The 22,122-nt window shown below is 43.9% G+C and overlaps 1 protein-coding gene across 1 annotated transcript in view; it reads right to left on the reverse strand.

Annotated features, from left to right (window-relative positions):
• The window catches only part of grid1 (glutamate ionotropic receptor delta type subunit 1), a 571,973-nt gene that overhangs the window by 250,337 nt on the left and 299,514 nt on the right, over positions 1-22,122 (reverse strand). The gene's annotated exons all lie outside the window — the stretch shown is intronic.

Genomic DNA, 22,122 nt, shown 5'->3' on the forward strand with positions numbered 1-22,122 from the left:
GCATCGATCCACGCAGCCGCCCGACTCATCACCCACACCAAATCCTGGCATCACATCACTCCAGTCCTCAAACAACTTCACTGGCTTCCCATCTCCCACCGGATCACCTACAAAATCCTGATCCTCACCTACAAAGCCCTCCACCATCTGCCCCCCTCACTGACCTCCTCTCCCCCTACCAACCCTCACGGTCCCTCAGATCCACATCAGCCGGTCTCCTCTCCATCCACAAGTCCAACCTCCGCAGTTTTGGGGACAGAGCCTTCTCCAGGGCAGCTCCCAGGCTCTGGAACTCCCTCCCCCAACTGAGCCGCAATTCCGTGTCCCTCACCATCTTCCAGTCCCGCCTCAAGACCCATCTCTTCACCTCTGCCTATCCTTAGCCCCACGTCCCCCTCCCTTTTCATCTGTGCATTAATTGCCTCCTATTGTATTTTGAATTGTATTCTGTCTTTACTTTGTGTACTAGTCATGTCTCTACTATTTATTTCATTCCCCTTACATGTTTTTCCTCTACCTGCTAAATTTTTGTAAGGTGTCCTTGAGACTTTTGAAAGGCGCCCATAAATAAAATGTATTATTATTGTTATTATCGATCTAAAAGCCTCTGAAATGCCTCTGCTTCGACCACCACCCTTGGCAGTGCACTCCAGGCACCTACCACTCTCTGTGTGAAGAGACTTGCCCCACACATCTCCTTATTAAATCTTTCCTGTACTGACTATAAATTTATGCTTACCAATCTTTGACATTTCCACCGGTGGAATAATAATTCTGATTGTCTACCCTACCTATACTTTGAAACTTTGAAACAAGCACGAGGCTTATATCTCAACTCCCTCCATTTACTTGGCGAGCAAGACTTTAGCCATTCTTTGCACAATACAAAAGGAGGACTTCTTCCTGAGTTACTCGCCACTGGGAATAGATTGAATTCTCTGTCACTGAAGATGGTGCAGAACCATTGAGAGGATGAGAGAGAGGTGAAAGATAAGAAAAGCATGGACAGTATGTACGCATCTCCATGTGTTTGAGTGAGTGAGGAACAAGGAGAAGGGCAAAATGATATGAAAGAAATGAGAGGGAATGATAGAAAGACAAAAGAAAGTGGTGGAAGGAAGGAAAAACTGTGGGGAATTAGACAAAACAAATGAGGGAACAAGAGAGATATCCAAAATAATCATATAGAGAAAGACATAGGAAGGAACTACAGATGTTGGTTTCAACCAAATATAGGCCCAAAAAGCTGGAGTAGCTCAGAAGAAGGGTCTTGACCCGAAACATCATCTACTCTTTTTCTCCAGAGATGCTGCCTGACTTGCTGACTTACTCCAGCCTTATGTGTCTATCTTCCTTATAGAGAAAGATATATACAACAGAGACAGAAAATGGCAGGTTATGTTTAAGCGCAGTTAAAGATGGATTTCTTTGAGTAATTAAATTGTTCAGCAACTATTTAGTGGTGGTTATTATGATTGTTTTGTTTCTCTATCTGGCTGCAAAAACATTTATATGCCAGACATGTCTATTCTTCCCCATTGTTGTTGATTTTTAAATTTTTTTATATCTTTGCCCAAGTCCTTTCATCTCTGCTTCCCACTGATCATGAAATATCATCCGAGGCGACAGCACTTGACCTGTGTGCGGCTTCTGTTAGATGGGACCAGCATGTTACAATCATTGCAGACCTGCAAAACGATTTATTGCGAATGAGTCCTTGAATGATGTGGGATCATTATTAGACTGAAATCCTCCCATCACTGCGTACTTAGCTCCCCCTGTGACTTGCCAGTCGTGAGCGCCTGAAACATTAATTACAAATTTACAAAGGACCACAGCCGAGCTGGTTTTAAATTGGGCTCCCCCTATCAGCGAGTCAATTGGAGAAAGCAGCTTGAAGAGGAAGGATAAAGCCCAAACAACACAAAACAAACAAGGACTGATAAGGACACGAGGACAATGGTGAATAAACACTGACTTGAAGACTGGTTAGATTTAAAGCATCTTCTCAGGCTCATGTAAAAATTGGGCACCTTCCCAACTATTCTTTCTTCCCAACAGCATGCACGGATTGATACGATTCCCAGTTTCCCTGTGATGTTTTGACTAGTTTCTTCAATTGGCTCCTGAGCCACTGAATCAGAAATTGTGTCGCCTTTCTGACAGCAGTTTGGCATTGGCATTGGAACATCTGAAAACTTTCATTTATCCGTCTTGGAGGATTCTTGCCTTGCCACATTCTGGTCCAATTTTTAAATTAACTTGAGGATAAGGTCTAACAACATAGGTAGGGGAGTGTACTGAGAGTACGTCAAGTGTGAACTCTGCTAATGGAAACTTTCTTTGTGAGTGGCTCTCCTTCCCATGAGTACAATGCTCCATTAGTACTATTCAGTGATGCTTTTTAAATGCTCCAGTTTCTGAATGCACTAAGAAGGAGCTCATTCATACATATTCAGGCTTCTCGAGTCACACCACTCGACACCCACTGGGCCAAACAAAGTTGTTAGGAGAACAGTTTAGCTTGAGATGCTCCAAGTTATCACATGTTGTTATATTCACTTCTGCACAGTAATCAGCTCGTCAAATCAGCACTCCTTTCTTCCTCCATTTTCAGTACGCAATCAATTTGTTGAGCATTACTAACATTTCTGGGAGCCGTGTGCTTTATAATTCTCGCTAAGTGTATCCAGTCCTCATGGAAAAGACCAAGCTAATGAAAACATTTTGATAATTGAAGAAGTGTCTCGACCCAAAACATCACCTGTCCATATTCTCCAGAGATGCTGCCTGACCCGCTGAATTACTCCGGCACTTTTGGCTGTTTTCTGTGAACCAGCATCTGCAGTTTCTTGCTTCTTCTTATTGATATTTTAGTAAGTGTGCTACTTTGTAGGGGTTTGACTGATCCTTTCAGAGACCTATTCTACAGTTGTTATCTGTCTTGACTTTCAAGTAAAACACAGAAAGCAGGAAATAAACAGCAAGTCAGTCAGCGCAGAGGGAGTGTGCCGGGGGGAACTGCAGATGCCTGTTTATATATAGAAACATAGCAAATAGGTGCAGGAAGAGACCATTTTGGCCCTTCGAGTCAGCACCACATTTCATTGTGATCATGGCTTATCATCCACAATCAGTAACCCGTGCCTGCCTTCTCCCCATATCCCTTGATTCCACTAGCCCCTAGAGCTCTATAACTCTCTTTTAAATTCATCCAGTGAATTGGCCTCTTTTTAATTTATCCAGTGAATTCCACTAATTCACAACTCTCTGGGTGAATTATTTTTTCTCATCTCAGTTTTAAATGGCCTCCCTTTTATTCTTGGACTGTGGCCCCTGGTTCTGGATTCCCCCAACATTGGGAATTTTTTTCCTGCATTAGCTTTTCCAGTCCTTTTATAATTGTATACACTTCTATAAGATTTCCTCTCATCCTTCTAAATTCCAGTGAATACAAGCCCAGTCTTTCCTCATATGACAGTCCTGCCATCCCGGGGATTAACCTTGTGGACCTACACTGCACTACCTCAATAGCAAGGCATTTTTCACTAATCCCATTTTACCCACCTTACCTTCACCTTTGGAAAGAGAACAGAGTTACTGTTTCAACTTAAAAACTTTTCACTCACGTTTTAACCAGTGCATACCAACTGACCAGCACTTCTGGTGAAACTTGCATGGGATTAGTGAAAAATTGACGTTTGATGTTCAGCATAGACTCGGTTGGCCAGAGGGCCTGTATACTTTCTTTATAATTCCATGGTTCGAAGAGGCTGGCTGGCCTGCTGGGTGTTTACAATATTTTTCTGGTTTGATTGTTAATAAAACATTCAATGCGAATGGATGAAGAAGGCTGTGTTTACCATTATGACTGTACTGGTACTAGTAAGAAAATTAAGTCATTTTTACCCCAGACCATAACTTTTCTGAACTCAAGTTTACACTATAGTCCAACACATCTGTTCTGTGGTTAGCTAGCTGATAGACGGACAGTACCCGTGTACAAAAAAAGACAAAGTGGTGGATGAACTCACCGACTATTTTAAAGTTCTCCTCCCCTCTGGGAAGGGTGGTCTGTGAAACCTTCTTTCACTGCGCCCCCTCTGTGACTCCTGCTCTTCCAACCCAAACAGCCTCTCAAGGAGGGCCACGACCCGAACCATTGCCTATCCAACCTCCCCATAAATGCTGAAGATAGACACAAACAGCTGGAGTAACTCAGCGGGAGAGGCAGCATCTCTGGAGAAAAGGAATAGGTGATGTTTCGGGTTGAGACCCTTCTGAAGAAGAAGGGTCTCGTCCCCAAACGTCACCCATTCCTTCTCTCCAGAGATGCTGCCGGTCCCGCTGAGTTACTCCAGCTTTTTGTGTCTATCTTCGGTTTAAACCAGCATCTGCAGTTCCTTCGTATACACTCTCCATAGATGCTGCCTGACCCACTCAGTTACTCCAGCACTTTGTCTTTTGATTGAGATTTGAGCACCTGCATATCCTTGTGCCTCCGGGACCCATGAAAGGCAGCCAGCCTTGGCTATATTGCAACCACAGATCTGGATATTTATGTTAAACCTGCTCACATTCTCCTTCATGTCAAGGGGCTTAAAAGTGCTTCAGACAATCTCAGAAATAAAATATTCCAACACTGGCCATTTGTCTGGATCTTCTGAAAATGTACTCAAACAATTGAAGGACATCTGTTGCACAGCCTGTTTTATATCAATGGGCAGTGACCTTTCAGAGTTTGACATTTGCAACCAACTGAGGCAGTTCAATACCGTTCAGATCTCTTCCGAGACACAAGATCATACAATAATCAGCCTAATTTGTGGAGTTTCAGCCTCACATACTTGCCACCAACTGATGTGCTGGAGTCTCAGAGAAAGCTGACTGGGCTAATCTGTGGAATGACCAGGTTGTCTCTTGAGGTGTGAGTGGATGTGCCAGGCTTGTATCTGCCGAGAGGTAATGATCAAAACTGATGGGTGGATCCGGAGAGGATGAGGGAGAGTCTTGAACCAGGGGTTGCTGGTTAAAGCTGATGATGTAACTTTTTTTCCCTCAGAAGGCTGTGAATTTTTGGACCACTCTCCCTCAAAGGGCAATATAATTTGTATATTTTATCACAGATGTGATAAGCAAGGGAAAGGCAAAATGTTACTGTGGGCAGACACAAAAATGGAGTTAAGGCTATAGTCAAATCACAGTCTATTACATGGCAGAGAAGGCTGGAGGACTATAACCTCCTCCTCCTAATTCCTAGGGTCATATGGATGCATGAGTTATGAGGTTCAGTTTGAATCCCATGATTTCAAGCAAGCAGGCAGGGGAGATTAGTTTAACCTGACATCATATTTTTCAGAAGGTACACAAAATTGCTGGGGAAACTCAGCGGGTGCAGCAGCATCTATGGAGCGAAGGAAATAGGCGACGTTTTGGGCCGAAACCCTTCTTCAGACTCATATTTCAGAATCATATTTTTCAGGTCAGATCGGGGTACCATGTAATCCCGTGCTCCCTGCTCCATGGTCAGATAGTCGGCGACTAAACCGTCTCCCCTACCTGGTTTGCCAGGTGAGGAGGGGGCTGGGGACCCCCCAGCAGGACCAAAAACAAGACCTGTCAAAGGGCGGATGAGCTTCTAGCGAGCCAACGGCCATCCACACTTCAGTAGAAGTTGCGATCACTGTCGTACATAGCATTGTAAGGAATGATGATAAAGCACACACACACACCAAAATCCTGTACTTCCAGCGGCTGAAGGGCCTGTTCCTATATGTTCTATCCAGGATAGACAAAAATGCTGGAGAAACTCAGCGGGTGCAGCAGGATCTATGGAGCGAAGGAAATAGACAGCGTTTCGGGGTGAAACCCTTATAGAAGGGTTTTGGCCCGAAACGTTGCCTATTTCCTTCGCTCCATAGATGCTGCTGTACCCGCTAAGTTTCTCCAGCATTTTTGTCTACCTTCGATTTTCCAGCATCTGCAGTTCCTTCTTAAAGAACATGTTCTATCCAGGAATTTGGTGATGTACAAAACGCACAGTAAGAAGGGACACAGCTAGAAATAAGGAACAAGGAGAGAGACCAGATCAGTATGGACAGTCGGTGCGTGAATAACATATAAAGAGGAGTAATGATGAATGGGAGAAGGTCCGTGGGTCTATCCTTCAGAACGTTAATGATCTGCCACAATCGGAGGAGAGGGAATTATTCAGCATCTGTCCCCGAAGCATTAAACGGGCCGGGCAAGATTTAGTCTAAACACGGCTAAATCATAACACATATCTCAGTGATTCCGAAGCCACTTCCTGATGCATCCATTAATAGAGCGCTGCGTGCCTCAGAAGAACTAAAGAGCTCTGGTAATGCAAGCATCAAGACAGGACTCCTGAGCTCATTAGGAAGGAATCCTGCCAGGAACAAGCCATGAACAATGACATGAGATTTCAAAGCTTTCAGCTAGTTGAACTGTGAAAGGGGTGGTGGTAAAGTCTCATTCGTACCTTTTGATGTTTTAGATGTACGGCACCCCAGTCCTCATCCCTATTATTACCCTCAATGTGTCCCCAACAGTACACAAACTGTTGAGAGGTTTAGAGAGAGGGAGAAGAAATCATTTGCTTATGTTGTACATCAAGGTAACAAGAGTAGCAGAAAATGAAAGAGAGATAGGCAGCATCTCTGGAGAGAAGGAAAAGAAGGGTCTCGACCCGAAATGGCACCCATTCCTTCTCTCCAGACATGCTGCCTGTCCCGCTGAGTTACTCCAGCTTTTTTGTGTCTATCTTCGGTTTAAACCAGCATCTGTAGTTTCTTCCTACACATGAAAGAGACATATATTTTAAGGTCATTTATATAAGGAATTTCTTTCCTCACACCTTATAGGTGCTGCACAGTGGCGCAGGAGTAGAGTTGCTGCCTTACGACACTGGTTCTATCCTGACTATGAGTGCTGTCTGTACGGAGTTTGTACGTTCTCCCTGTGACCACGTGAGTTTTCTCTGGGTGCTCCGGTTTCCACCCACGTTACAAAGACGTGCGGGTTTGTAGGTCAATTGGCATCTGTAAATTGTAGGATATAACATAGTGTATGGGTGATTGTGGCAGGCACAGACTCGGTGGGCCAAAGGGCATGTTTCCACACCATATCACCAAACCCTTCATCACAATTAAAACATACATGAATGAAAACTTGAAGTAGAGGTGGTAACAAGGATTGGACTGAGAGATAGAACATGAACTAGCTTATACAACTCTTCTTGCCACAGTGTGTCCAATATTGGCTAATGGCCTCTGCTGTACCATACATTTTTCCATGACATAGCTCTTTAAATAATGTTACGCCACAGATGTTCAAACACAGATAACTTAATACAGGCTGTTTATCGATTATAAACGCCTCACTTATCGACACCCCTCGGAAATTCTGTTTCTGTCACTGTATGAGTCTTGAAGGTAGTTCAAGAGACTGGATTACCAATTTTCTTCCTTGATGGATTTATTTTGGTTTGCCTGGGACTGTGGTGTGTTGCTATGTAGTTAGGTCGATAGCAACTGTGTCTCCTGCGGTTAGTGTTTCATCTCTCTAGACTTTAGCAAGGAGAGGGAAGCAGTTGATGTTTCTGGGACCTAACATCGTGGAGCAGCTAAGTACATTCAGGGCTGGAGGAGCAGCTCAGAAAACATTTCAGGAGAACTTCACGCGAGTTATTTAAATTGCACCCAGAGAACATGAACTCAGTGTGGAATAAGAATGGGATTAGTGAGAGCTCAGAAATTTGTATTTGTAAAAAAAATAATGGGTTAGAATACGTCAGATTACTCCATGTCAGAGAGGATCATTAATTGTCAGGGTCGATTGCTGTGATAACGATGATGAGCAATCTTTCAGGCTACAGATCAATTTGGCATTTGCTGATATCGGGTGGAATCATGTCTGAATCAGGCTTTATCACCACGATAAAAATGCTGTCATTAATAGAGATAAACTAGCCTCCAATTTACATTCCCCAAAAGAGATCTATGCACAATATGCAACATATTGCATAAAAACCATGGGACCATGTTGCTCTATTTCCACCATTGAAAATTGCCCCTTCTCTCCACCCTCCCTTCTTAGTCACTCCTAATTTCAGAAACTGTAATTAACATCATGTCGCCTTAACTTACCCAGCCTGGCTAACGGATGGTGTGTTGTCAGTGGGACAGAATTGAAAGGTCTCCAGGACTGTCAGAGGTGCCGCATTTCACAGAAGCCCAGGACTCCTGCTTAAGATCCCACGACATATGTTGAGGAGCAGTAGAACAGAGGGCGGTAGAGGCCGGTTCCCTGGATACTTTCCAGAGAGTTAGATAGGGCTCTTAAAGATAGGGGATATGGGGAGAAGGCAGGAACGGGGTACAGATTGGGGATGATCAGCCATGATCACATTGAATGGCGGTGCTGGCTCGAAGGGCCAAATGGCCTACTCCTATTGTCCGAATGCACCTATTGTCTATTGTCCAACTCTTAGTAATCCAACTAACAATGATCAAATATCAAAAACCACATCACCAATTCTTTGCGGAATTCTTTGCCGTAGAAAGTTGTGGAGGCCATCGGTGGATATATCTAAGGCAGAGATAGATAGATAGATAGATTCTGGATTAGTACGGGTGTCAGGGGATATGAGGAGAAGGCAGGAGAATGGGGAGAGGAGGGAGTGGTTGATCAGCCATGATTGAATGGCAGAGTAGACTTGATGGGCCGAATGGCCTAATTCTGCTCCTATCACATGATCTCATGACCAGACCTCATTGTCCGGTCACTATTTGATATTTCAGGGATCTGAAGGTCTGCTCTGAGGTTTGGGTGCATCGGTGCAGAATACAATTCACCTTCCTGTGTTTGGTAAACTAGGTCACAGATTGGAACAATAACAGCTCGGAGGGAAATAGTTACAGAAAATAATATGGAATCAGTGAAGCAGCTTATAAAGGAAATAAAGATGTAGAAAATATAACTCATAAATTGCTGATGGCGCTGGTTAAAATCTCAAGTATGATTACAACTCTCAAACTACTGCAGGATTTCTCCAGGCAGGCACCATAAAGCACGGTTGCCAAGTCAACTGTTCCATGGTTTGTCAGTTCTTCATCTCCAAATTCTTTGTTACCCTCAGTTCCGGCTCGGTCTCTCTTTCCCTCTGTCTTTCGAGGGGCAATTCCAGCTTCACTCGCCCATCAACAAAAACGGCAGCATTGAGCAAAGAACTGCAGACGTTGGTAAATACACAAAGTGCTGGAGTAACTCAGCAGGTCGGGCAACAGGGGGTGCAGGAGAGGGAAGGGTTTGGGAAGAAAGGGAAGTTGTCGGGGAGAAAGTGTGGGGGCTTGGAGGGGGCTGTTTAGTTAGAGGTTACCTAAAATTGGAGAATTCAATGTTCAGATTGTAAGGTACCCAAGGTACCTTACAATTGTTGGGCTGTAAGGTACCCAAGCAGAATATGAGGTGCTGTTCCTCCAGTTTTCTCCCCCACATCCCCCCCTTCCCGCCTGTGCCGCACCTGGACTCGAACCCCCCCCCCCCCCCGTCCCCCCACCAGTCTTGCAATTTTCCTCCCCCTAGTTTTACAATCTGCAACTCTCCAAACCTCTCTCACACCTTCTGCTCTTATCCCTGGTCTTTGTTACAACCATCTGCCTATCAATCTGCCTGCAAGCCTTGTCAATCTGATACCAAATGCATAGAATGGATTGGGTGGTTGCAAACTAGATACACATTTTGTAAATAGGTTGTATATAATGTTGCAGAATCTGACCGCAGGATGTTTATTGGATGGGGTGTTAAACCTTGGCTGAATGCTCTGTAAATCAGGCTAAATGTTTCAATAGTTGACTTCATCCGGAAGTCTGTTGTGAATACAATGTATTGAGCTGTTGTATTATTGGGTTAGGAAAATGTCTGTTATGTATGGGGTTAATCGATATCTGTTATAGGGTAATTGTAAGACAACCCCCTGTGTAGTTCGCGGGGCATATAAAAGGCCGTGATCACGAGACTCAAGGTCGAACTTCTGGAGAACTTCTGGAGTGTCTCTGTTTGCGCGAGGCCTAGAGGACTTGAACAGGCAGACACGGGGATCGAACCCGCGGTGGGGATAGGTACAGTGTTTAATCTATGACTCGCTTTTGGTAAAATAAACTTAAGTTATTTCAAGTGCTAGATTCAGTGTTTTTACTGAAACTAGACTGGGGGTAAGCTCAGAAACAAGCAATTATTACAAACAAATGTCATTTTGCATTCCGTGTAGTCGGCATTGTGACCTCTGCATTTCATTATGTCCCCTATTCGAAGAACGATCTGAAGCAACATAAAATTGCTCTAGTTTCGTGCTGTGGTTTGCATTATTCTCCAAGTAGTCATTGATCTGTGCTATTCCTTTGATCATAGTTACAATAAATTAACAAAATGTCAACTCAGGTATCAATTAATTAACGCCAGAAAAAATTAAAAGCAAACTTCGATGAACGCTGAAAATATGAAATTGAACACATAAGGTGCTGGAAATCATCTGAAGGCTATACAGCATCTGATCTTTCATATAAATTAATTAACACAACCCAATTATGTGCAGGCATGCAGTCATCATGTGTGTAGGAAGGAACTGAAGATGCTGGTTTACACCGAAGGTAGACACAAATAGCTGGAGTAACTCAGCGAGTCAGGCAGCATCTCTGGAGAAAAGGAATAGGTGACGTTTCGGGTCGAGACCCTGGCTGTGAGGACACCAGAAGGCCAGGTGTTCCTCTTCATATTTGTTGATTTGTTGGCCACTCTGGCAACAACTCCAAATTCTCAGACTTCCACCTCAAGACAAAAAATGGTGACTAAAAATCTTGGGAGCAGCATCATCTACAGGCACAAAGTACTGGAGTAAATCAGCGTCTGAAGTCTGAAGAAGGGTCTCGACCCGAAACGTCAGCCATTCCTTCTCTCCAGAGATGCCGCCTGTCCCGCTGAGTTACCAGCTTTTTTCGGAGTAAATCGGCAAATCAGTCAGCATCTCTGGAGAACATGGACAGGCGACGTTTTGCGTTGGGATCCTGCAGTCCTGATCCGAAATGTTGCCTGTCCATGTTCTGCAGAGATGCTGCCTGTCTCGTTGAGCCACTCCAGACATTTTGTGTCCTTCTTTGTAAAGCAGCAACTGCAGTTCCATCATCTGCAAGTCACACACCACCTTGATTTGAAATGCTTGTTCATTATTGCTGGGTCAAAATCCTGAACTCACCACCTGAACCAACCTGTACCAGAGGGACTTCAGCCGTTCAACAATTTGGGGCATGCAGTGGCACTGCAGGTTGCATGACTGCCTCATAACTCCAGTGCCCTGAGTTCAACATTAACCTAGGATATTACTCGTATACAGTTTGCATGTTCTCCCTCTGATGTCAATGGTTTCCCCAGGTTCTTGCTTCCTCCCATTTTCTAATGCTATGAGGATGGTAGGGTACATAGTTTCTGTAAATTATACAGGCTGTATGGTCGTGAGAGATCTCCTATGGTTATGAGAGGTCACCTGCGACATGTCGCCAGGGGTCGCCTGTATAGTCGTGAGAGGTCTCCAAAGAGTCGTCGCGTCTTTCTGGTCGCCGCTGAATTTTCAACATGGTGAAAATTTCGGCGACCTATGACAGGTGCCGGCAGTCGCCTGTAAAGGACGCGTAAGTGGGACAGGCCCTTTAGTAACGCTCCTGGAGCACCCGCTGTAAAGTTACAATGTCGGGTGATGTTTCAGAGCACTAACCACACAGCACTTACTGCCGAACATGTTGTCCTTCAGATGACAGATATTACATCAAAGCTCTTATTGCCTTTTCCAGGTGAATGCAGAGGATCCCACATCACCTTCTCAAACACAAGGCACTTAATCACCGTGAAATGTCCATGCACAACTCCGTCAAACAGGACTGTGCAGTTGAAAATCAACCACACCTGGATTAAAGCAATATTTTCAGTATCTTTGCAAATAAATCCACTCCTGACCTGAGTGATTTTGCACTGGCAACTGAAACATCTCAAAAGATGCCAACAGTATATATAGCCGCTTCAGTTTAGCTTATTGTCACGTGGACCGAGGTACAGTGAAAAGCTTTTGTTGCATGCTAACTAGTTAGCGGAGAGACAACACATGATTACAATCGAGCCATTCACAGTGTACAGATACATGATAAGGGAGTAACGTTTAGTGCAAGATAAAGCCATTAAAGTCCGATCAAGGATAGTCTGGGGATCTCCCATGAGGTAGATAGTAGTTCAGGACTGCTCCCTGGTAGCAGTAGGAAGGTTCCATTGCCTGCTTTCAAATACAGTGTTTGGATAATCCACATCATTAACCATTTTCTTGGCTAATGCCTCACCAGGATAACATTATGTGTGAAGCCTAAAATGTGGGATTAATGAGGGATTAATATAAATGCGTCAGTGCAGATTTAGTGGCCTCGGGGACCTGTTTTGTGCTGTATAGTTCGTTGACTGTAAAAGATCCTATGCTGGGCTTTTTTCTTCATTAAGGCTTCCAAATCTGATCTAAGGCTCAGGTTTCGAACCTCAACCCTGTATTTTTACCGCTTGACAAGCAACTATGTAATTCCCTTTCAAATGAATTCATGAGGTTGTGTTTAACAATGATCCGTGAAGGGAACTTCATATTCATACAACCTCAGTTATTTTATGTGTAAGATGGAACTGCAGATGTTGGTTTAAACCGAAGATAGACACAAAATGCTGGAGTAACTCAGCAGGACAGGCAGCATCCCTGGAGAGAAGGAATGGGTGACGTTTCGGGTTGAGACCTTTCGTCAGTCTGAAGAAACCCATTCCTTCTCCATAGATACTGCCTGTCCCTCCGAGTTACTCCAGCTTTTTGTGTCTATCCTCAGTTATTCTATAACCAGATAAAGCCATTAGAGGCTGATCAAGGATAGTCTGAGGGTCACCAGTGAGGTAGATTGATCATAGTCATTTAGTGCCTGTGCTCACTTTGTGATCTCTTGTCACCACAGTATGAATAAGTGATCCAAACTTGTTCTAACTTGTCCTAAATATGGAGTTGGAATCCCAGTCAGTCTGAAGAAGGGTTTCAACCAATTCCTTTTCTCCAGAGGTGCTGCCTGACCCGCTGAGTTACTCCAGTATTTTGTGTCTATGCCCAACTTTGGAGGTTTTTTAATTTCTCAATTCATGTGTGCAGAAGGAAACATGAATCAGAAGCAGCGGTAGGCCCTCAGAGCCTGCCCGGACATTCACTGTGATCATGACCAATCATCCACCTCACGGCCATTTTACTGCACTGCTCCCATGTATGTTCCCTTTGCGTTCAGAATGTTTAAGATTTTCCATTCTCGAGGTTACTAGTGCTCTGCCTAACATTGCTCATTCAATTAATGCCATCTGAAAGCAACAAATTAATAAGACGGAGATACAAGATATTGCAAATGCTGGAAATCTTGAGGAAAACACAGTGCCGCAAGAACTCAGCAGGTCAGGCAACAGAAAGTCATACTGTGTGGTAATAGGCCCTTCGGCCCAACGTGCCCATACTGGCCAACATGCCCCATCTGCACTAGTCCCATCTGCCTGCATTTGGCCCACATCCCTCTAAACCTGTCCAATCCATATGCCCATCTAAATGTTTCTTAAATGTTGCGATAGTACCTGCCTCAACTACCTCCAGCTCGTTTCATACAACTACCACCCTTTACATGAAAAAGTTACCTCTCAGGTTCCTATTAAATCTTCCCCCCCTCACCTTAAACCTATATCCTCTGGCTCTCATTTCCCCTACTCTGGGCAAGAGATTCCGTGCATCAAGAGACTCTGAGGCATCCATGGAGGTAATGGAAGCTGACATTTCAAGTCAGGACACTTCTTCAGACTGATAGTTGTAGGGTGTGAAAACTGAAAACAAGACCTTGACAAGTGGTAAAATGTGTAGGAAGGAACTGCAATGGCATTAAGACAGTTGCCTCGTGTATGGAACCTTGCTGTGTTTCTTTGTATAACGGAAACAGCTAAGTAATTTGTTACATGTGAATATTTGAATGTATGTCTGAAGGGATGAGTGCAGAGGTTAGTCAATTTCAGTTCCATCTAGTCAGCAATACAAACTAGTGGCAAATTACAGATATCAATTAGCAGAGACACTGATAGATCATGCAGGGCTTGGAGAGCTTCAATAGGTGGAAAAATAATTAGATTTGCAGATGATGTAAGTTCAATTGGCAGAAATCTCATCACTGAGTAATATCATTGTTTCCGAGGTGTAAGCATACTATGGGATATCTAGCACAGAAATAGCTATTAAGCCTAACCAATCCATGCTGCCATTAATATCAATTCAATTCCCCTCTGTCATTGCTCGTTTAAATTTTAGTTTAGTTTAGTTTAGTTTAAAGATAAAGCATGGAACCAGGCCCTTCGGCCCACCGAATCGTGCCGACCAGCGATCCCTGCACGCCTACACACACCTGGGACAATTTATATTTATACCTGCTAATTAGTCTACAAACCTGTACGTTGTTGGATTGCGGGAGGAAACCGGAGCTGCTGGAGAAAACCCACGCAGGTCACGGGGAGAGCGTGCAAACTCCGTACAGACAGCACCCGTAGTCAGAATCAAACCAGTGTCTCTGGTGCTGTAAGGCAGCAACTCTACCACTGCGCCACCATGCTGCCCATCTATCACCCGTTAAATCTATCAACTCGACCATCTTCTCCCTTATGTGCTTGCCTGGCTCCCTTTAAAGATATCTATGTTATCCTCTTCGGCCACTCTGTGTGGTAGTGAATTCAACATTCTCATCACACATTGGGAAAATATGCTTCTTCTAAATTCCGTACTCAGAAGTGCTGTAACAATAAAGCACAGCCCTACCCAGGGCACCAGCTTTGGCTGAGAAATTCAAAGTCTACCATAAAACAATTCCAAGGTGAGCAAAAGAGTTCTACTCCTGTCCCGGACAATGTTCATCCATCAACCAACGCAAAACAAAACCGGAAACGAGGTCTTCTCCTTCACACAAAAAACAAAATGCTGAAGAACGCACGGCAAGATGCTGGCAATACACAGCCGGTCAGCATTGGTAAAGAGTAAATAAACTCAGACCATTAGTGAGTTTTCATCGGAATCCCAGTCTGGTGAGCTGTCCAAGTTCGACAGTTACTTGCCTTTGAAACTTATTCTTCCTGGCACCAGGTCCCCAGAAATAACCATCCTTAGGAAGATGGCTTCCGGCTTATTTGTGAAGTCTTGCAGCTTACAAGGCCTGTTTCTTTCCTTTAACAAAGCTTGAGGAATAGGAGATGTCTGTGAATGTGTCTCCTGCTAGATATTCATAGAGTCATAGAGTGATACAATGTCGAAACAGGCCCCTCAGCCAAACTTGCCCACACTGGTCAACATGTCCCAGCTACACTAGTCACACCTGCCTGCGTTTGGTCCATATCCCTCCAAACTTATCCTTATCCATGTACCTGTCTAACAGTTTCTTAAAAGTTGGGATAGTCCCAGCCTCAATAACCTCCTCTGGCAGCTTGTTCCATACACCCACCACCCTTTGTGTGAAAAAGTTACCCCTCAGATTCCTATTAAATCTTTTCCCCTTCACCTTGAACCTATATCTTCTGGTCCTCGATTCCCCTTCTCTGGGTAAGAGATTCTGTGCATCTATCCGATTTATTTCTCTTTTGATTTTATACACCTCTATAAGATCACCCCTCATCCTCCTACTGTCCAAGATTCTAACAATCCCGGTCCCTATTTTGTTCAAGTTTCGACAGATTTTGCCATAATTAGTTGGTCCCCGATTCCTGATTCAGGGATTTTGAGATTAATTTAATTTACCTGCATTGGCCGTTCATTTGGCCGTTCAACAACAAAACACTAATACCAAGTTAGCAATATGAGATCCAATTATGCAGAAGACAGGATTAAGTTAAACAATCAAATCAAGAATTGCAGGTCATAAATGAACAGCAGTATCGGACACATAGGAATCTACAGAGAAGCTCAATGAATGAATTAATACATAGAAACGTAGGTGCAGGAGTAGGCCATTTGGCCCTTCAAGCCAGCACCGCCATTCAATATGATCAAGGTTGACCATCCAAAATCAGTACCCCGTTCCTGCTTTTTCTCCATTCTCTTGATTCTGTTAGCCCTTCCATCTAACTCTCGCTTGAAAAGACCTAGTGAATTGGCTTCCACTGACTTCCATGGCAGAAAATCCCACACATTCACAACTCTCTGGGTGAAAACATTTTTCCTCATCTCGGTCCTAAATGGCCTAAATTGATCATTGACTTTCAAATAACTTGCCTTTGTTTTACTGTTGCCCAAGGGATCTCAGAATCTGCAGGGGTTGGGACTAAAGCCAATGAGGGGAGCGCACAGCGTGCAAATAATTGTTTGGGGGTAATTGCCATTGTAATTAAGGATCCCAAACCAGAAGAGCTCAATAATGAGGTTTATCTGAGTGAGGCTCTAGCCCAGAGCAGGGCTTTCAAACCTGCCTGTTTTCGGAGTGTACAATGAGTGGGCGATCTAATTTCAACACAACATTAGCACAAGTGTTGATCTGTTTTCATTGCACTCCCAAAGCGGGAATCATGTCTCTGCTTTGCACCATTTAATTATCCCTTAGGCTCCAATAAAAAAAGTCTTAATTAAACTGCGGAAGATAGTCAGCCACTTGGAGCTGCATAAAAATTCATCTCTTCATCAGGGAGTAAGATATAGACAAATTGAATTGGGAGCAAAGATTAAACCACACTATGTACTTTACACAATGTTCTCCTTCACATTACTTTCATAAATTTATTGTCTTACATAAAAGTATGTTAATATGGAGCCATTGAATCAGGAAATAGCTATCCAACCAAAGTACTAAGGTCAAAGATGTCCAATCGGACATCTTCCTATGAAATACACACTCAATATACTAGTAAATGCTGTAATTCCATTCAAATTATAACATAACTCTCCCCATAATTGGTATTGGTATTGGTTTATTATTGTCACAGGTGCTGAGATGCAGTGAAGCACTTTTGTTTGCACGCTATGCAATCAAATCAGGTAATACTCTGCATGAGTACAATTAATCAAGGTCTGAAGATAGACACAAAATGCTGGAGTAACTCAGCGGGTCAGACAGCATCTCTGGAGTAAAGGAAAAGGTGACTTTTCGGGTCGAGACTCTTCTTCAGACTACTTACTGACTTTTCTCCATGGATGCTGTCTGACCTGCTGAGTTACTCCAGCTGTTAGTGCCTATCTTCAGTACAAGCCAGCATGTGCAGTTCCTTCCTACACAATCAAGGTTCGATCCTGACTACGGGTGCTGTCTGTATGGAGTTTGTACATTCTCCCTCTGACCTGCGTGGGTTTCTCCGGGATCTCCAGTTTCCTCCCCCACTCCAAAGACATACAAGCTTGTAGGCTAATTGGCTTGGTGTCATTGTAAATTGTCCCTAGTGTATGTAGGGTAGTGTTAATGCTTGGGGATCGCAGGTCGGTGCGGACTCGGGGGTCCGAAGGTCCTGTATCACTAATAATGAAAAAAAAATACAAAATGTAGAGTAAAGAGAAAATTGCTTGCCAATCTCATGCACTGGAGCATAGGAAGAGAAGGTGATTAGTCAGACCTTTGAATCTTTGCTACCAATCAATGAGATTATGATCAGTCTACATCTCAATTCCAGTTACTTGTCTCAGCTCTGCAACCTTTAATTTCCTTGCACAAAATGAATCTATTGATCTTTTGATATTATCAGAGTTTTGATACTCTTTGAGTTTTGTGTTGCAGTCCCACAAGGAATAGTTGCTGACAAAACACGGACATTTTAAACTGAAATAAAAATATAAATATATGGAAACACTCAAATGGTCAGGCAACATCTTGAGTATAGAAGTTGGGGGGGTCATGCTGCAGTTCTATGAGACATTAGTGAGGCAGCATTTAGAGAATTGTGTTCAGTTCTGGGCTCCGTATTATAGGATAGATGTTGTCAAGCTAGAAAGGGTAGAGAAGATTTAGGAGGATGTGGCCAGGACACGGGGATGCGAGCTATAGGAAAAGGTTGAGAAGGCTGGGACTCTATTTCTTGGAGCACAGGAGGATGAGAGGTGATCTTTATAGAGGTTATAATATCATGAGAGGAATAGATTGGGTAGATGCACAATCTCTTGCCCAGAGCAGGTGCATCGTGAACAAGAGGACATAGATTAAGGTGATGGGGAAAAAGATTTAATAGGAATCTGAGGGGTAACTTTTTCACACAAAAGGTGGTGGGTGTATGGAACAATCTGCCAGAGGAGGTAGTTGAGGCAGGGACTATCCCAAAGTTTAAGAAACAGTTAGACCGGTACATGGATAGGACTGGTGAGGAGGGATATGGACCAAATGCAGGCAGGTTGGGCAAGTGTAGCTGGGACATGATGGCTGGCATGGGCTAGGTTGGGCCAAAGGGCCTGTTTCCACACTGTATGACTCTATGACTCGACCTCAGGTAAGGAGGCAAATGTGTCTCTGTCCCAGGTCCACAGGCAGAGCAATCTGGGCTCATAAGCGGCTGTTTTTAAAGTTGCTGGAGGCCACAGACCTCAGTGAGAACAAGGGATATAGAATGAGTGCGAGCTTTCTAAGTGATTTGTTGACAGAATGAAATGGGGCAAGTAATACCTGGTTGTTCCCTGAGTAAATAATGACCACCAGTTTTTGGGCCAGTGGGGTTGATTATTTGATGTGGGGACAATTTTCCTTTGTGAAGCACTACGACTGATGTCACGACATGGGGGAGAATTCTGCAGGAAGAAAAGTGTGAGGACAAATGGACCACCACCCCAAGTCAGGAGTTCAATTCCCCAACATCCCTGAACCTGGGACAATATCACTGTTTGCCAGGTTAAGCCAAGTTCCAGCTATGCAACGCCATTTGTTGTGAAACTAAATAAAGGAAATTCATGTCATTTTGTTTTGTTTAGTTCATAGTTTAGAGATACAGCGTGGAAATAGGCCCTTCGGCCCACCGAGTTCGCACCGACCAGTGATCCCTGCACACTAATACTATCCTACACACACTAGGGACAATTTACATTTGTACTAAGCCTGTACAATCTACAAACCTGTACGACTTTGGAGTGTGGAAGGAAATCAAAGATCTTGGAGAAAACCACGATGTCACAGGGAGAATGTACAAACTCCGTATAGACAGCATCCGTAGTCAGGATCGAACCTGGGTCTCTGTTGCTGTAAACACCGTAAGGCAGCGACTCTACCACTGCGCCACCGTGCCCCCCTTACCTACTTTAGAAAACACTATTATTTTAAAGTCCTCAATTTTATCAATTTCATTATTTTAACTCTAAGGAAAATAAGCTGTGTCATCGTAAACTAGCCTCAGGAGTTTAACTTTTAGCCCTGGTTTCATTCTGGTGAATCTGTATCAACGCCATCCACCAACAATGAATGGTAGAGACACATAGAACTGCAGGTGCTGGTGACAAAAAAAAACACAAAGTGCTGTGTAATTCAGCGGGTCAGGCAGTAGCTCTGGAGAACATGAATAGGTGACATTTCTGATCAGGATTATTCAATGTCTGTTCTCTCGATTCACCAATTTCAATTCAGATCTATGCTTCTTTGGGCAAAACTGCCTGAGGGCTACTGGGACTGAGATCCAACAGACTCACTATCGATCCATTGCGCTTCCTGTAGATCATGGTGTTGCTACCTGTGGAGAACTCTATTTTGTACTGCAAGGAACTGAGCCCAGCTTTCTAATTTAGTTTAGTTTAGAGATACGGCATGGAAACAGGCCCTTCGGCCCACCGAGTCCGTGCCTACCAGCGATCCACTTACACTAGCACCACCCTACTCGCACCAGGGACAATTTACAATTTTCACCGAAGCCAATTAACCTACAAACCTGTACATCTTTGGAGTGTGGGAGGAATCCAGAGTGCCAGGAGAAAACCTACATGGTCACGGGGAGAACGTACAAATTCCATACAGAGAGCCCCTGTAGTCACGATCGAACCTGGGTCTCTGCTGCTATGAGGCAGTAACTCTGCCGTTGTGCCACCACGCCACTCCCTATTCTGTTCATCTTTGTTCAGAGAAATTTTGTATCCGGGGAAAATAATTTGCAGCACCTTTTCATTGTATCAATCATTGGAATTGCCACGGTTTTGCTGACTTTCCAATAAAAAAGAGCTGCTTAATACCAAGTTGCATTAGTTGCTGCGAAGAACATCCCTCAGGGATATGGATTTTTCTGTGAGCTTCCACACATCATAAATGTAACAATGCTCCAGTCCATTGGCTGGTTTGGGGAATTCTGACCTTGTAGAGAGGCACAGCAGATTGCAAGCTTTCCTTTCATCTCCTTAGACAGATGGCCAGGCCACAAGACCACACCCACTGAGCTGTGAAGGGCCTGTTCTTGAGCTGTGTTGTTCTATGAGCAAAACACAAAGTGCTGGAGTAACACAGCATCAAGTCCCCTCACTACAATCAGTCTGAAGATGGGTCCTGATCCCATGCATGTATTTTGCAGGTGTTCTGGTTTACTCCCACCTCCCTTAGACATGCTGCTTGGTACTGCACTTGGTACTATTGGCCACTGTAAATTGTTCTGGACTTCCCCAATATCAAGAACAACCCCCCCCCCAAAATAAATAAATAAATAAATAAATAAATAAATAGATAAATCCAGAACAAGGGGTCACAGTTTAAGGATAAGAGGGAAATCTTTTAGGACCGAGATGAGAAAATCATTTTTTACACAGTGGTGAATCTGTGGAATTCTCTGCCACAGAAGGTAGTTGAGGCCAGTTCATTGGCTGGATTTAAGAGGAAGTTAGATGTGGCCCCTGTGGCTAAAGGGATCAGGGGGTGTGGAGAGAAGGCAGGTATGGGATATTGATTTGGATGATCAGCCATGATCATATTGAATGGCGGTGCAGGCTCGAAGGGCCGAATGACCTATTTCTGCACCTATTTTCTATGTTTCTATGTTTCTATTTCTGGTGTGGTTGGTGATAGGAGAACCATGCAGATGAGACTGCTGGTTTCAGGAACATACAGTAAATGGGAGAAAAGAATGGGTAGGAGCTGGCATAAACTTAATGGTCGAAATGGCCTCCCTGTCATAAGGCAATTGGAGATATGTGCTGAGTCTTCTTTCAATGATATAGGTGGGGTGATAAACATTGGTCTGCACATAATATAGTCTTCTGTTCAGAACAGAACCACAGGAGAGAGTGGAAGGTGCCTCAATAAACTATCTCATCCAAAAGATAGAACAGGGACAGGACATGCACTGACTGGTCCCTCATCCATGCACTGGAGTAAAGGATAAGCTAAAGGAAATATCTTTCCCCAACCATGATACAGCGAGCTCGGGTTCATAGGTTCATTAGTTACAGGAGCAGAATGATGCCAATCGGCCCATCTTGTCTACTCTGCCATTGAATCATGGCTGATCTATCTTTCCCTCTCAACCCCATTCTCCTGCCTTCCCCTCATAACCTCTGACACCCGTACAAATTTGTTCAATTTTCTGAAGGAGAACTCAAAGAAGTTTGTATCAATGCTCTGTCCAGGGTTAAGATGGATGGTTCCCCCAAAGATCACGTTCCATATATTACAGGCCTTTCACATTATATACTGGCGACAAAGGTTCAACAGTCTGTCTGCTGCACTTCAAAGGTTGGGAACTCAGCTCCTTGCCACCACTGTGTTTATTGATCCACAAAATGTGCGTGAGATTCAGTTATTGGAAAAAGGAGCTGACTTATTTACGTTGATGCATTCTGCCTGATAACCTCTGCACATGATGAGATTCAAAACTATAGTCCACCATACCAAACTGTATTTGTAAAATGCTTTACTGCAAAATGTCTCATAGAACACAGCACGACACAGGAACAGAACCGAACAGGAACAGGATAGGACAGAACAGGTGGAGTTGTTACCTCACATCGCCAGAGACCTGGGTTTGATTCTGACCACGGGTGCTGTCTGTACGGAGTTTTACGCTCTCCCTGTGATCTGTGTGGGATTTCTCCAGCTGCACTAG

This window comes from Amblyraja radiata, chromosome 37, assembly GCF_010909765.2.
Source record: "Amblyraja radiata isolate CabotCenter1 chromosome 37, sAmbRad1.1.pri, whole genome shotgun sequence".
NCBI classification, from domain to species: domain Eukaryota; kingdom Metazoa; phylum Chordata; class Chondrichthyes; order Rajiformes; family Rajidae; genus Amblyraja; species Amblyraja radiata.